Here is a 13,006-nt window from a genome sequence, read left to right on the forward strand (position 1 = left end):
AACGGGCCGGGGCTGGCGGCGGGGCGGCGAGGCCGCAGCTGGGCGCTCTTGGAGGTCAGGCCCGCGCCCAGCTGCCTCCAGCTGCCCTCTCGCCCGCGCCGTGCGGCTCGAGCTCCCTGTCCCCCAGCTCAGCCGCGCCAGCCTGAGACGCGGCGTGGAGACTTCCAAAAAGTGCTCTCCACCATCCTCGTACTCTCTTCTTCCTTCTAGCCCTCGATTTCTCCCGCCTCCTAATTTCTCTCGCCTCTGCTTTCCCTTTCTCCTCCCCCCCCCCCCCCCGACCCTCCAGCCCCAGGCCCGGCCTCTCGCCCCGCCCGGAGTCGAGAGAACAGTCAGCCTCCCCGCAGGAAGGTGGGCAGGACCCCAGCAGGGAAGGGGAGGGAGGCAGGGGTTGGGCGGGTCTGGGGTTGACACCGCCGGAGAGAATGCGAAAAAGTTGTAACATCTGCCCGCCGAGCCCCAGGTGGAGGGGCGGACTCCGGGGGCGGCTCCGCCCCCGGGCGGGAAGCCCGGGCCCGCTCTGCCCTCTGGCTCCAGCCCCGCCTGGCCGGGACTGGGGAAAGGAGGGAGGGGGCTTCTTGGAATTCGATGGAACCGCTCCGGAATGGCCCGGTCAGACATTCCTCGATTATGGAGACTTAGCATCTCTGAATGCCAGCTCTGGAAGGGGCGCACATAATTTTCTATTCCAACCGGGTCATCATCTACAGTGAGAGAAACTGAGACCCTGAGATGGGTGGAAACTCGTCTAAGTTACGGAACAAGTTAGTGGCTTCTTCCCTGGGGCTCACAGTGGCTGTTGAGTGGCAGTAGAGAGCGCAGTGGAGAATAGGAGAGGACTTTGGCAAGCACCAGGGCCTGAAAATCAGGAAACTAGGTTCTGGCCTTGCCAGCTTCCCTCTCCCCAACCCCCCCGCACCCCCCCTCATTCTGCCATTCATAACTGGAACCTTAGAATGCCAGCGCTAGAATCCAGAGGGCAGGGGCTGTTGTGTACATCTTGCGTCCACAGGATCTAGAAGCTCAGTCAGTATATATAACATGCATGAATGAATGGATGAATGGGCCTCAAGGGTCATCCAGGCCAACTCTCACCCAAGAAAATCCCCACTGCACAGAAAGCAAGCTTGGGGGACTCCTGGGCCAGGCGAGTATCCTAAATGAGTAAAGCAGGGGTCCGCTACATTGCCAGAGGAAGGCAGTGGAAGAATGTGGACCAGTCTGGATCTTCTGATTTTTTTTAAGAAAACGCAAATGTAGCCTATTATGAGAAACATTCCTGTTGTTAAGTGCTAGTGCCTAATTTAAAGCAAAATTTAAACACTACGCAAGCCAAATCAAACCTATCTGAGAACTATTTTAGGCCATTGGGTGCCCGTTTGCAAATTCTGCATTGTTTTCCAAATTTTTACTAGGCTACATTTTTAAATGGGAGAACTGGGTTAAACAAAACCAGTTAGATTTCTGTACTACCAGGATTGTAAATGTTTAATATGCTAATCTCTAGGAGGGAGGTTGGTAAAGCTGTATTTCCCAATTTCATGTGACCGAGGACCCTCTTTTTCACAGATCCTCTCAAAAATCCAGTGTTTTGTGAACTTTGGGAAACAAAGACTATCCAGGTGTGTCTTCTCTCCTAGCGCCTTTCCCCAGCCAGCATTCTGTCAAGATCCCGTCCCACTTCCTTAAAACCAGTGTGTGTGGGGAAAGACACCAGACCTCCAAAATAGCAGCCCGAGTCAATCTGCATTTGGAAATGAGGGCTGCGTGGGGCAGCCGCTCCTGTTTGCTCAAAGGCCCATATTTAGGGTGACCAGATTTATCAAAAGGGAAAACTGAGCCTGTTCTAGCACAAGAAATGTTCAGGACAGACAGGAAAAATACAGCCTCCTGGGGGAAAGCTGCTAAAACAGTGCTTTGGCAGAGGCTATCCTGGGGGTCAAAGTGGGACAAGTCATGGGGGGGGTCAGGTGGACTTGGGTTTTGCACTCTTTGCATTGTCCCAGATCTTGGTCAGGAGGAACCAGAGAAATGGCACAAGGATAAATGGCAAGGGGGATGGGGTGGAGATTCAGCCTAAAAGAAAAAAGGCCTAGGAGGCTCACAGGCTGCAGATCTCACTGAGGCTGTCACAGGGACAGGACAAGACAAGCAGAATTTCTGAGAGTTCACAACTGTGGGCTCTGACATCAGACTGCTTGAGTTCAAATCTTACGACTTATTTGGAATCAGGCCTTGGACAAATTATTTTACCTCCATCAGCCTCACTTTCTCCATCTGTAAAATGGGGTAATGATATAAATGAGATACAGTATGGTGCTCAGTGAAGTGCCCGGCACAAAGTAAGCACTCAATGAATGTGAGCAGTTTTCATGATAGTCCTCTGTGATTTTGAGAGAAAAAACTAAGTCCTGTGAGTGAAAGTGACTGGGAGACAGATTTCAGGCCAATTTAAGGAATTACTTTTGTAAGTAATCTGGCAGCTTGCTTAATAAAAGGATGGCAGTGATGGGTGAATCACCATGTGGAGAAGAGTGGGTAGAGCTCTTGTTCCCCAATAGTCACATTTCTTTTAAGAGTCCCTCAGTAATCACCCAAGCCAACAGTGGCCTCAGAGGGCACCATTCCCCCTCTAATGTTCTAGGAAAATAACTACTGAACCTCAGCTCTTCTTTTAATGCCATTACACAATGGGGCCAGGCTGTAACGTTTAAACCAGACATTTCCAAAGGCTCAGGGTTGATAAGGGGGAAATAACCACAAAGAGTAATGTGAATTCAGGTCACATTGCTTTCAAGCTGTGACTCATTCATCTTCCCTTTGTGTCCTCTACAGGGTGCCTACCTGCCTTCTTTCCTGGGACAATGTCCATCAGCCCAGGTAGGCTCAAGAACTCCAAGATGTATCAATGTCGGGCCCAAAAAGTAAGTCTCAGAGAAACAGAAGCTAGCCTTTGCAGTTTCTATCTCAGGATCTACCTGCTTCCAAGATGATTGACAGCAGGAATATCCACTCCACACAGGTAAGATCTGTCCACCCGTTCACATAGGTGAGCCCTCACCCCATAACCCCCAAAGGACAGCTGCATTAAAACACTGGGAGAAACCTAACATCTGCACACAAAATGCAGATCAGATGTGGGAGGGATACAGTGTGGTTACTGCTTGTCAGAAATTTCCATTGATGAAATCAGACTTCAGAAAGCACTGAGCTCCTCCTTACTGGTATTATGCAAGAAGGGGATAAAGGGCCCATCTGTCCAGGAAGTAACAGGAAAGATTCCGGAACTAAAATGGGGAGCAATACTCAAGGGTCTTAAAAGTTCTTGCCAACTTGAAAATGTTATGATTCTAATTATTTACCCTCAGAAAAATTTTTCGGACACAGAGTTATAAAAGTGAAAAACTGGGTGGGTGAGTCTGTTTTGTGGCTTCATCTTTCACTGCTATGCATGGTGTGTGTGTGTGTGTGTGTGTGTGTGTGTGTGTGTGTGTGTGTGTGTGTGTGTGTAGGTGTGTATGTATGTTTGGCCACCTTTGAACTAAAATGATCTTAGTACAGATATCGTATCCTTCTGACTCCATTGACCTTGGCAAAGATCTTATGCCCAGATTATGCATGCTGTTGTCCTCTGGAGTTCAATTTGTCTAGACTGGACCATATCAAGGACTTAAAAGAAAACATAGAAGGCCTCTGAGCAGTCAAAAATGTCAGAGTTCAATCCTTTAACTCAGAAGAGAGCTCCTCAGGCCACTCCAAGCCTCTGGACTCTTATTTCATGCACAGTTCTTACGAGGCTTATGATTTCATTTCCCACCCCAAGAAAGACTATATAAGAAGGTGGTTTGAGGCAACTGCCTATTTTATACTAATATAGTTTCAAAGTGAAACATTAGGGAGAAAAAAAAGAATAACTATAAAAATCAGACTGATGAATTCCAAAAGGCTCGGAGTTTGGGGCCATTTGGTACAGGACCAAAGAGCTGACACCCAAACAGACCTAAGGGCGTCACCAAATCACAGCCCAACACAGCAGTGAATGATGGCTTGCCCTCCAGAGTTTAAATTCAGTTCAGGATCCTCTCTCTAAGAAAGCTGGGGAAGACATGGGCTATTTTTTAAGTTTTCCATCCAGAAGTGGTTCCTATGACAAGTTCACGGCACAAGCTCAGCTTCAGTTCTAGAACATCCTCCCCGAAGATGCAGGCCTAAGAGGCAGCAGTGTCTGCAGTGGGTTCCGTGGTAATGGGGATGCTAGAGGTCAGGCTCGGCAGCATGCTCCTCCCCAGCGCAGGCCTGGCTCACCCGCCTCCTGCCTCCTCTTAGGCAGCCCTGGAATGCCACCTTGATGTTCCTTGCACTTCAACCTCCGCAGCCTCTGTATCTTGAAAGGGTGAGTGGCCCTTGGGGAAGAAGCACGCTGAGTGGAGCACAGAATTCCACCTCCGGTGCCCTCTCCAACAGTTAGGCCATACCCTCCTGATGAGCAGCTTCTCTCTTTAAGACCTCCACAAGAGAAAATTCAGTTTCCCTTGGACCCCTAGTCTAGTGACCATTGGGTCTCACTTTAACTCCCATGCTCTCTCAACTAGGGCATCATTAATTAGAATAATTTAATGATTAATGGAAAGGTTGGGGTGTTTAAGAAAGCCATGCTGGCTACATTATGGAGAATGTATTGTAAAGGCCCCAGTTAAGTGTCTGTGTCAGAAGGCCAGGTAGAGACACGTCTGCCCACACTGGCCAGGCTGCGGGGCATCTGAGGCCCAGTTCCTCCTGGATATTACTTGGGCAAAATGGTTGTAAGAGGAAAAGTGTTTCCTTTGATGCTGGGGCACCCCCTTAGCATTCCCAGGAGAGACACACATCCCCCCTGACCCTTGCTTCTGGTCCTCTCTGTGGTCTCATTGAGTGCCCCTTGGTGTCAGGATCCCCATATCAGACATCGGAGCCAAGACTGGCAAGAGCCCGGGCACCCGCAGCCCCTTGCCTTTAACCCTTCACAGGGCCCCGGCCCGGGCATTTCAATGGCTCCTTTCTCTGGCGCTCAATGAAACATTCTTCCAAGTAGATTATTGAAAGCAGAGCTCTGGGTACACAATGGGTGCTCTGTGCTCACAGCCGCTGCCCAATCTGTTTGCCCAGCCCGACTGTGGCCTCGCCTCTCCGCACACTCCCCACCCTCCACCCACTCGACCCCAGCCCCACCTTGAGGCCAGCTCAAAGGGAGGCCGTATGAAAGGGCTTGTTCTCCACCTTCTCAGAAGTTCCCGCCGTTGGCTCTGCCAGCCTCGGGAGGAATTAGCCTAACGGGCCCCAGGCCTGCCTCCAGTCCATCCATCCGGGGCTCTGCCCACTTTGATGTCCAGAGGCTTCCGTCCTCTCTGGTCAATTGGCATTTCTCTCTCTCTTGTACACACACATGCACGCACGAACACACACACAGAGTGGGGGTGCTGAGATCAAGGTAAATGGAGGGGGTCCTAAAAGTGAGAATGACAGGCTGCCCACCAGCACCCCTCCCAGGGCTCCAAGTTCCTTCCAGATTCAGGGAAGGCAAAAGAGTGTCCTGGTTAAATGTGAGACCCCCAGAGCCAGATGGCCTGTGTTTCAGCTCAGCTCTGCCTTTTGCTAGCTGTGTGACTTAGCTACCTGAGTGAACCTCTCTGTGCCCTATTTGTAAAATGGGAATAATAATAATATCCGCCTCGTGAGATTGTTTTGAGGATTATAACCGACAAGGCATATGAAGCTCTTAGCTCAGTACCTGACACATAATAAGCTCTCAAGAAATGATCACTATTGTTATTGTTACTGTACTTGGATTCTACTGTCATTATCCTCAGACTCTGTTCCTACAAGCATATGGCTTCCTCAGGAACAAAAGCCTGTATTCCCCTGATCAAGTCAGTCATCGCCTCCAAAATTTTCAGTAGCTACTAACTGCTTGCTGTAGAAAGCTCAAGCATCTTGGCTTGGCATTCAGGGATAGAACTTTCACTTCCTTCTTCATAATAGTCACTGGCTATATGGAAGGTAAATGGTCCCATCACTACTATTACTGTTGTCACTGTCATCTACAATATTTGGAGAAACTGGCTTTTAGCACAAGCTATAAGAAGACCCTGCCTGGGAACAAAACCCTGAATCAATACCAAATTGAATTTGAAAGTAATAATAAGAATGTAATATAATAGCTTGTATTGCTTGAACATCTACTATGTGTTGGGTACCATACAGGACTCTTTACTTAATTCTTACATAACCCAGTAACGGAGGCAAAATTATTATCATCACCTGCATCTTGCAGATGGAGAAACCAAGAAGCAAAAGTAATTTGCCCAAAGCCACACTGCTAGAAAGTGTCAGAAACAGGATTTGAACCTAGGTCTGAAATCCAATGCCTGCTGTATTAGATACCCAACCTTTCACTGTCCTGTAAGAGACAGCCAGCTGTCAGGGGGTCTTCATTTACAGTTTCCCCTCTACACTTGAGTGGTTAGAGGATAACTCTGGTCCCAGTGCACTGGAATAGCCTGGAAGCCCCCAGGGGCCCTGGGAGGTCTGAGTGGGCCTAGAAATGACACAAATACATGGTTTGGGAGGCTCCCTTCCTCTCTGACATCCTGTCACTTTTGCACTGCTCTACCCCTTGGGCACCAAGTGGGAATGGAGCCACTTTGCAAGCCTGCTCTCAGGCCTGTCTCCTGCCCTTCACATTCTCTCCCTGAGGCCCAGTGCCTGCTTCCAAAGCCCTTCAAGGCAGAGGCTTCCCCTTGCCATCTATCTTCTCAGACCTGGATGTCACTGTCAGCTCTGCTTCCCTCTGAAACAAGAGTCAGCCTCCCAGGGCAGCAATCTTGTCGGGCTTTTCGTGTAAGGGATAGCACACACACATAAACTGCCTTCTGGCCTTGGCTAGACAGCTTGAAGCCAGGGAGACTCACTAATGACAGGGACTGAGGCTTGCTTCTGTTCCCATGGTAACTGCTGTGCTCCACTTAGTCGATCACTTTTTGAAGCTCCTCCTGGTGTGAAAGTTATTTTGCATAGACTTGCTTAACTCTTATCCAGGAACTTTGCTCTGGATCTCTAGATCCTTCCAGGTTCCTTATAAAGTTGATTTTCTCTTTCCTCCCTTTGTGGAGGTCCTTTCATCTTTAAAGCTCAGCTCATATCCCACCTTTTCTAAGAGACCTTTCCAGATCCCCTCTCCCCTCCCCTTCCCTCCCCACTTGGAGTCAATCTCTTTCTCCCCACACTCCCTTGGGGCGTGTTTATGGCTCTATTAGATCACAGCCTGCCTGTTTCACAGTTATTTATGTGTCTCCTTCTGAGCCCCTGGTGAGTGATCAGCCCATAGTAGGTGCTAAACAAACATTTGTTTGAATTTATTTGAATTTCCCGTTCAGAGTTTTTAAAAATTACTATTATTAACAGCACAGACCATTACTAATAATCCCTTATGCTTGTAAAATTATTTACAGTTTATATATAGCTTCATGCTTGAGGGCACTGCTTTAAACCCCAGCTCCACCCTTGCTAGCTGCGTGACAGTGTACAAGCCTTGTAACAGCTCATAACCTGCTTCTCATCAGTAATGGATTGTTGTAAATATAAAAATAAACGTGTAAAGGGTTTACTTAGCTCAGGGCCAGATGCCTAGTGATGCCTCAACAAATGTTAGCTATTACTATGAGTCATGGTCCCATTTGGACCTCACAAAGGCTCTAGGATGTGAAGGGCAGAGCTTTTGTTAGTTGTTGTCATCATCATCAATGACATATGAAGAGAAGAAGCTCAGAGAGGGAAAGATTTGCCTAAATGTTCAGACTTTAATTGAATGCTGTGGTGGTTTTGCCTTGGAGCCGTCTCCTTCCTGGAGACAGAGCCCAGATTTTCCTTTGCAGAACTGCTCCTCCCCACTGGCGGGTCAGCCCCAGGAGCAGGCTTGGACAATCAGACCATCAAATGTCCCTGGCGACCGTGATTAATTCAGGGATGGGCAAGTTACCCAAACCTGTTCAATGAGATTCAATCCTGAGATTTTTGTTTGAATTTTCAAGAACGAGACTGTCTCTTTTCTGCAGGACTATGGGGCTCACTCTAACAGAGAGGAAAGCAAAGTACAGAGGTGGAGAGAGATTCATAATATTAGTTGAACACATGAATTCTAGAGCTAGAACTACCCCTGAACTTTAGTGATGTGAACTAACAATAATCTTGTTTTCATGCCTGTTTGCATTGGTGTCTGACACTTGCAATTGAACAAGTACCAACTATTACAAGTACACTTTCTCCTCCACACAGAAGTCAAGACTCTCTTTGTTCCAGTCATTTACTCAACAAACGCTTATTGAGCACCTACTATGTGCCTTCTACTCACCTGGGCTGAGACTAGGGGGGTGAGAAAGACAAACCTGCCCGGCCCTTCTGGAGGTAAAAGTCCATTGTTATTCCACTTGACATATGAAGAGACTGAGGCTCAGAGAGGGGAATGCCCCAAAGTCCCTGTCCTTCTGTGATTAGAGTACCAAGGTCCTAAATGAGACTGGGCAGGAGCTGAGGTGGGCAACTGGGACTGACTGGTCACTGGCAGGAAGGACGAGTTTAGGTATTCATGAGTATCTATCTGCTCATCCCAGGTCAAAGCAGGAAGGTTCTAGGCCAAGGTCAGAAGTTGGACCAGATAGCTGAGGCTCCAGTCCTCAAAGTCCAGGACTCTGGGAAGGGGAAGGTTTCTGGGAGCAGCATGGCTCCAACGTCTGATTTCAGGGATTTCACTCCCATGCTCCTGGCTTAATGGGTAACCTCTCCCTTTGGGCTGGAACTCTGAATGTTAAAGGCTCTCCAGCCTCCAGAGTATCCTCAGAGGAGGCTTCCTCTCCCAGGAGCTTTCACTACACTTCCGAAGGGCAAGGCCCCACTTTCCAGCCTAATCTGAGGCTAAGTTTTCTCCTTTATCCAGTGACTCGCCCCCGGGGCAGGGCCCCTCAGGGAGGCTGTGATGTCTAGAAGTTGGATTTGCACTCAGCTTGTCTGTTTGTCTCTGCCACGTCCATATCTAGCACAGGGTCTGGTATGTAGGAGATGGATTCGTTTTTCTCTAGTGAATGTTTGTGGGAGTTTTTAAGACAGAGACAGGCACCATCCGTGAAGCAGACTGACCATGAAACTAGTACAGCTTCATATCAGGACTTCTCCCTGGCATGGGCCCCTCTTTAAATCCCAGGAGGGGCCCCAACAATGTGTTCCCATGGTCATGTGCTTCTGTGAAATTTGCACAAGTCATTTTAATTAAAAGCAGTTGAGATCACTGACTCTTCCCACTCTGACCTTCTTTCTCACTGTCATATTTTCCTCGTGTCAGATGGCTTTGGAATGGCGTGGCATTTTTAGGGTCTGGCTAAGGGGAAGTTGAATTCAGGATACATTTCATTTGCGTTCTGTGGCTGTCTAGGTTCCGTGTATAGTTAGGTCGGCTGTCTTGGTAGAGAAAGGTCTTGCTGTCCCCTGAGCTGACTCACCTGGCATAAAGACACAAAGGTGCAGGCTCAGAGCTCCGTGGTGATGCGAACGTGCCCTCTGGTACCTGGCAACAGAACTGTGTGTGTTGGAGAGGAGAGACGGCTGGAAATCTAGGGAGCCAGCAGCCAGGCTGTGGAAAATTCTTCCAATTATGAGCCCTGCACAATTGTAAGCAGAGAACTTGCTGCTCGGAGATGCTTAGACTAAATGGGAGTTATTTCCTGCCAGGAATAGTCTCTGTAATACAATGGATACAATTATATATGCACCATAAACTTTTTTTTCCCTTTTTGATGGGTATCATGTTATTAATGGGTTGAATCATGTCCCGCCAAAGAGATATGTGAAGCCCTAACCCACCAGTACCTCAAAATGTGACCTTATTTGGAAATAGGGTCTTTACAAAGGTAATCAGGTTAAAATAAGGTCATTAGGGAGGGCTCTAATCCAGTGTGACTGATGTCCTTATAAAAAGGGGAAGTTTGGATACAGATATACACAGACACTGAGAAAAGCCTATGTAAAGATGAAGGCAGAGGTCAGGATGACGCATGTATAAGCCAGGGAACATTCAAGATAGTCAGCAAAGCACCAGAAGCTAAGAGAGAGGCCTGGGACAGATCCTCCCTCACAGCCCTCACAAGGAGCCAACTCTGCTGATCTCAGACTTCTGGCCTCCAGAAATGGGAGGCAATACATTTCTGTTGTTTAAGCCACCCAGTGAGTGGCACTTGGCTATGGCAGCCCCAGTAAATAAATACACATGTGAAACAGAATTTGTCAGAAGACCTGTGTCTTTAGGCCACAAACCAGGAGCAGACCACAAACAGTGAGTGCACCCGTGTGTGAAGTCCTTAAGCATTCCAACCATCAGAAATGAAGGAAAACTCAGTTAACCATGTAGGAAGGGAGAGTGGCTTATCTTTCCACTTTCTCTATAGAAAATGATTACAAAGCCATTTTCCTACCAAGAGTATACCTAAGGTGGCACCTGTGGCCTGCCTTCGCCCTCCAAATACTACACTGCTCCTGCCATTTGGAACTTTCTTTCATTGTCCACAACTAGGACTTCCCTACCTCCACCACTAGGGCCCTCATCCTGGTGCCTGAGTGTGCTCACCAGATCCTTCTTAGAAAAACAACTGTCTGGGCTCTTCTCCCAAAGGCCCAGATTTGAGATCCTAGGGAATTAAGGGCTCAGAGTGGTTATCTCCTAAAATGCCCTTCCCTGTCACTTTCTATTCCTTTCCCCCACCCAGAAAACAAAATCAGAGTTTTTTTTCCTTTTAGAACCTGAAGGAACATTGCCTTCATGTTTGGCCCCAAACAAGCTTTCTCAATTACCCTGGAAAGGCCATCTAAACATTGGCAATTCTGCTGGGTTTTTCTTTCCACCTTTTCCTCTCCTCCCCCAGGCCTGGCCTCCAGCCTCCCTTCCATTTTCCCTGCTCCAGTGTCCTCAGGGGAACCCCTGCCCTCTTCTCTCCTGTGGCCCACCTCCCATCTGCCCTTCCCACCAGCCTCTTTGACTGATTTCTAATCAGATGACCAGCCAGGGTCAAGTCTTTCTTAGGGGTCTGTCTGGGGGTCTTAGCTAAGGACCTGGGAACTAAAGAGTGGTTGAAGTTCAGGGTCCAGGTGGGGATTCGGCGGCTTGCAATGTAGAGGGTTCTGCCTGGAGCCACCCTAAACACAATTTGAGCCATAAAGATTCTGAACTCAGCATTCTTGGGGGTGACAGAAACCCAACTTGCCAGCTTAGGCAAGAAGGGGGAGTTTTCTGACTTGTGTAACAACGAGGAAGGAGATGAGTTAGAGCACTGTTTCAGGGATGACTTGAACCCTTCCAATTTTTCGCCTTTTCCCCCTCATTGGGTGTCATTTACATTCTTCCAGACAAGTATCACCCAGAGTCACCAGGAAGAGATTTCAGAGCCGCTCTTTTTTTTTTTTTTTTTTTTGGTCTAAGTTACAAAGCCCCAGAGAGCTCATACATTGCTAATAGGAATATAGATTGGAAAACGAGAAGTTAAACGTAGAATGACCATATGATCTAGCAATTCCACTCCTAGCTATATACCCAAAAGAACTGAAAACAGGGACTCAAACATATACCTGTACGTAAATGTTCATAACAGCACTGTTCACAAGCCCAAAGGTAGAAACAGCCCTAAAGTTCTTCAATAGGTCAACAGATAAACTGTAGTAAATATATACAATGGAATATTTGTCCTCCATACTGCAAAACTATTACGCTAAGTGAAAAAAAGCCAGACGCAAAAGCTCATATATTGTATGATTCCATCACTGTGAAATATCTAGAATAGGTAAATCCATAGAGATAGAATGCAGATTGGTGGTTGCCAAGGGAACTGGAAAGTTAGATATGGAGAGCAACTGCTTAATTGGTATGTTTCCTTTGGAGTCAATTAAAAGGTTTTGGAACTACATAGAGGTGGTGGTTTTACAACATTGACTTGAATTACTCATTCGCTTTTAAAGGTTAATTTTAGGTCATGTGTATTTCACCACAATAAATTTAGAAGTACCAGAGAAGAGCTCTGATTGGCCCCGCTTGGGTCAAGGGCCCGCCCTGGCCCATCAACAGGATCTAGGACAAGATCTGCAAAGAGATGGCATCTCCTATTGGAGTCACATGGTTGCAGTCAGGGGGAGTTGCATTTCCCGAAGAGGTGGGAGACAGGGTGCTCTTTGGAGAAAATGAAATTCTAGTTTAATAAACAAAAGAACCATCAAACATCAGAGCTAAAAGAGAATTTAGAACCATACTATCCATTTGCTGGCCACTAGTTAAGCATGGCTATTTCGATTTAAATGAATTCAGTTTCTAAATAGCACTAGCACCTTTCAAGAGCTAGTGGCTACCATATTGGACAACACAGATATAGAATTTTTCCATCATTACAGAAAGCTCTATTGGAGACACTAATTTAGAAATTATAGAGGCCAACCCCTTCATTTTAGAGTTGAGGACAATGAGGCCTAGAGAGAGGAAGGGACTTCCATGAACACACAAGAATTAGGACCACAGCCAGAACCAACCCTCAGGCCCCTTGACTTTTATTCCTTCTGTTCTTTTCCCATTTAGCATAGTCTGTGGGGTGCTGCCTCTCTGCAGGGAGCTCTCAGTTTCACTGAGGAGCCGACATGCCCACAAGAATGACAAGGCAGGCCCTTCAATTCCACTCACAAATATTATTGAGAGCCCGTGATGGGCTAACCACCCAAGCGTACTGGGAAAATCAGTGTATGCCAGAGAAGGTGACTGACAATAGACCATACAAATACAGGAGAAGTGGAGATGAAGTTTTTAATTGGAAAGAAGCTCGAATTTTTGTGTTTATAAAAGCAACAGTCTTATTGCATGTAGTTTAAGAAGCCTCAAAAAATACTAAGAAAAAATCAATATTACCATAATTTTCCTGACTCAGAGACTGCCGTCGTTAACATTTTTATA

This window comes from Miniopterus natalensis, chromosome 4 (genome assembly GCF_054644295.1).
Source record: "Miniopterus natalensis isolate mMinNat1 chromosome 4, mMinNat1.hap1, whole genome shotgun sequence".
In the NCBI taxonomy this organism is placed as follows: domain Eukaryota; kingdom Metazoa; phylum Chordata; class Mammalia; order Chiroptera; family Miniopteridae; genus Miniopterus; species Miniopterus natalensis.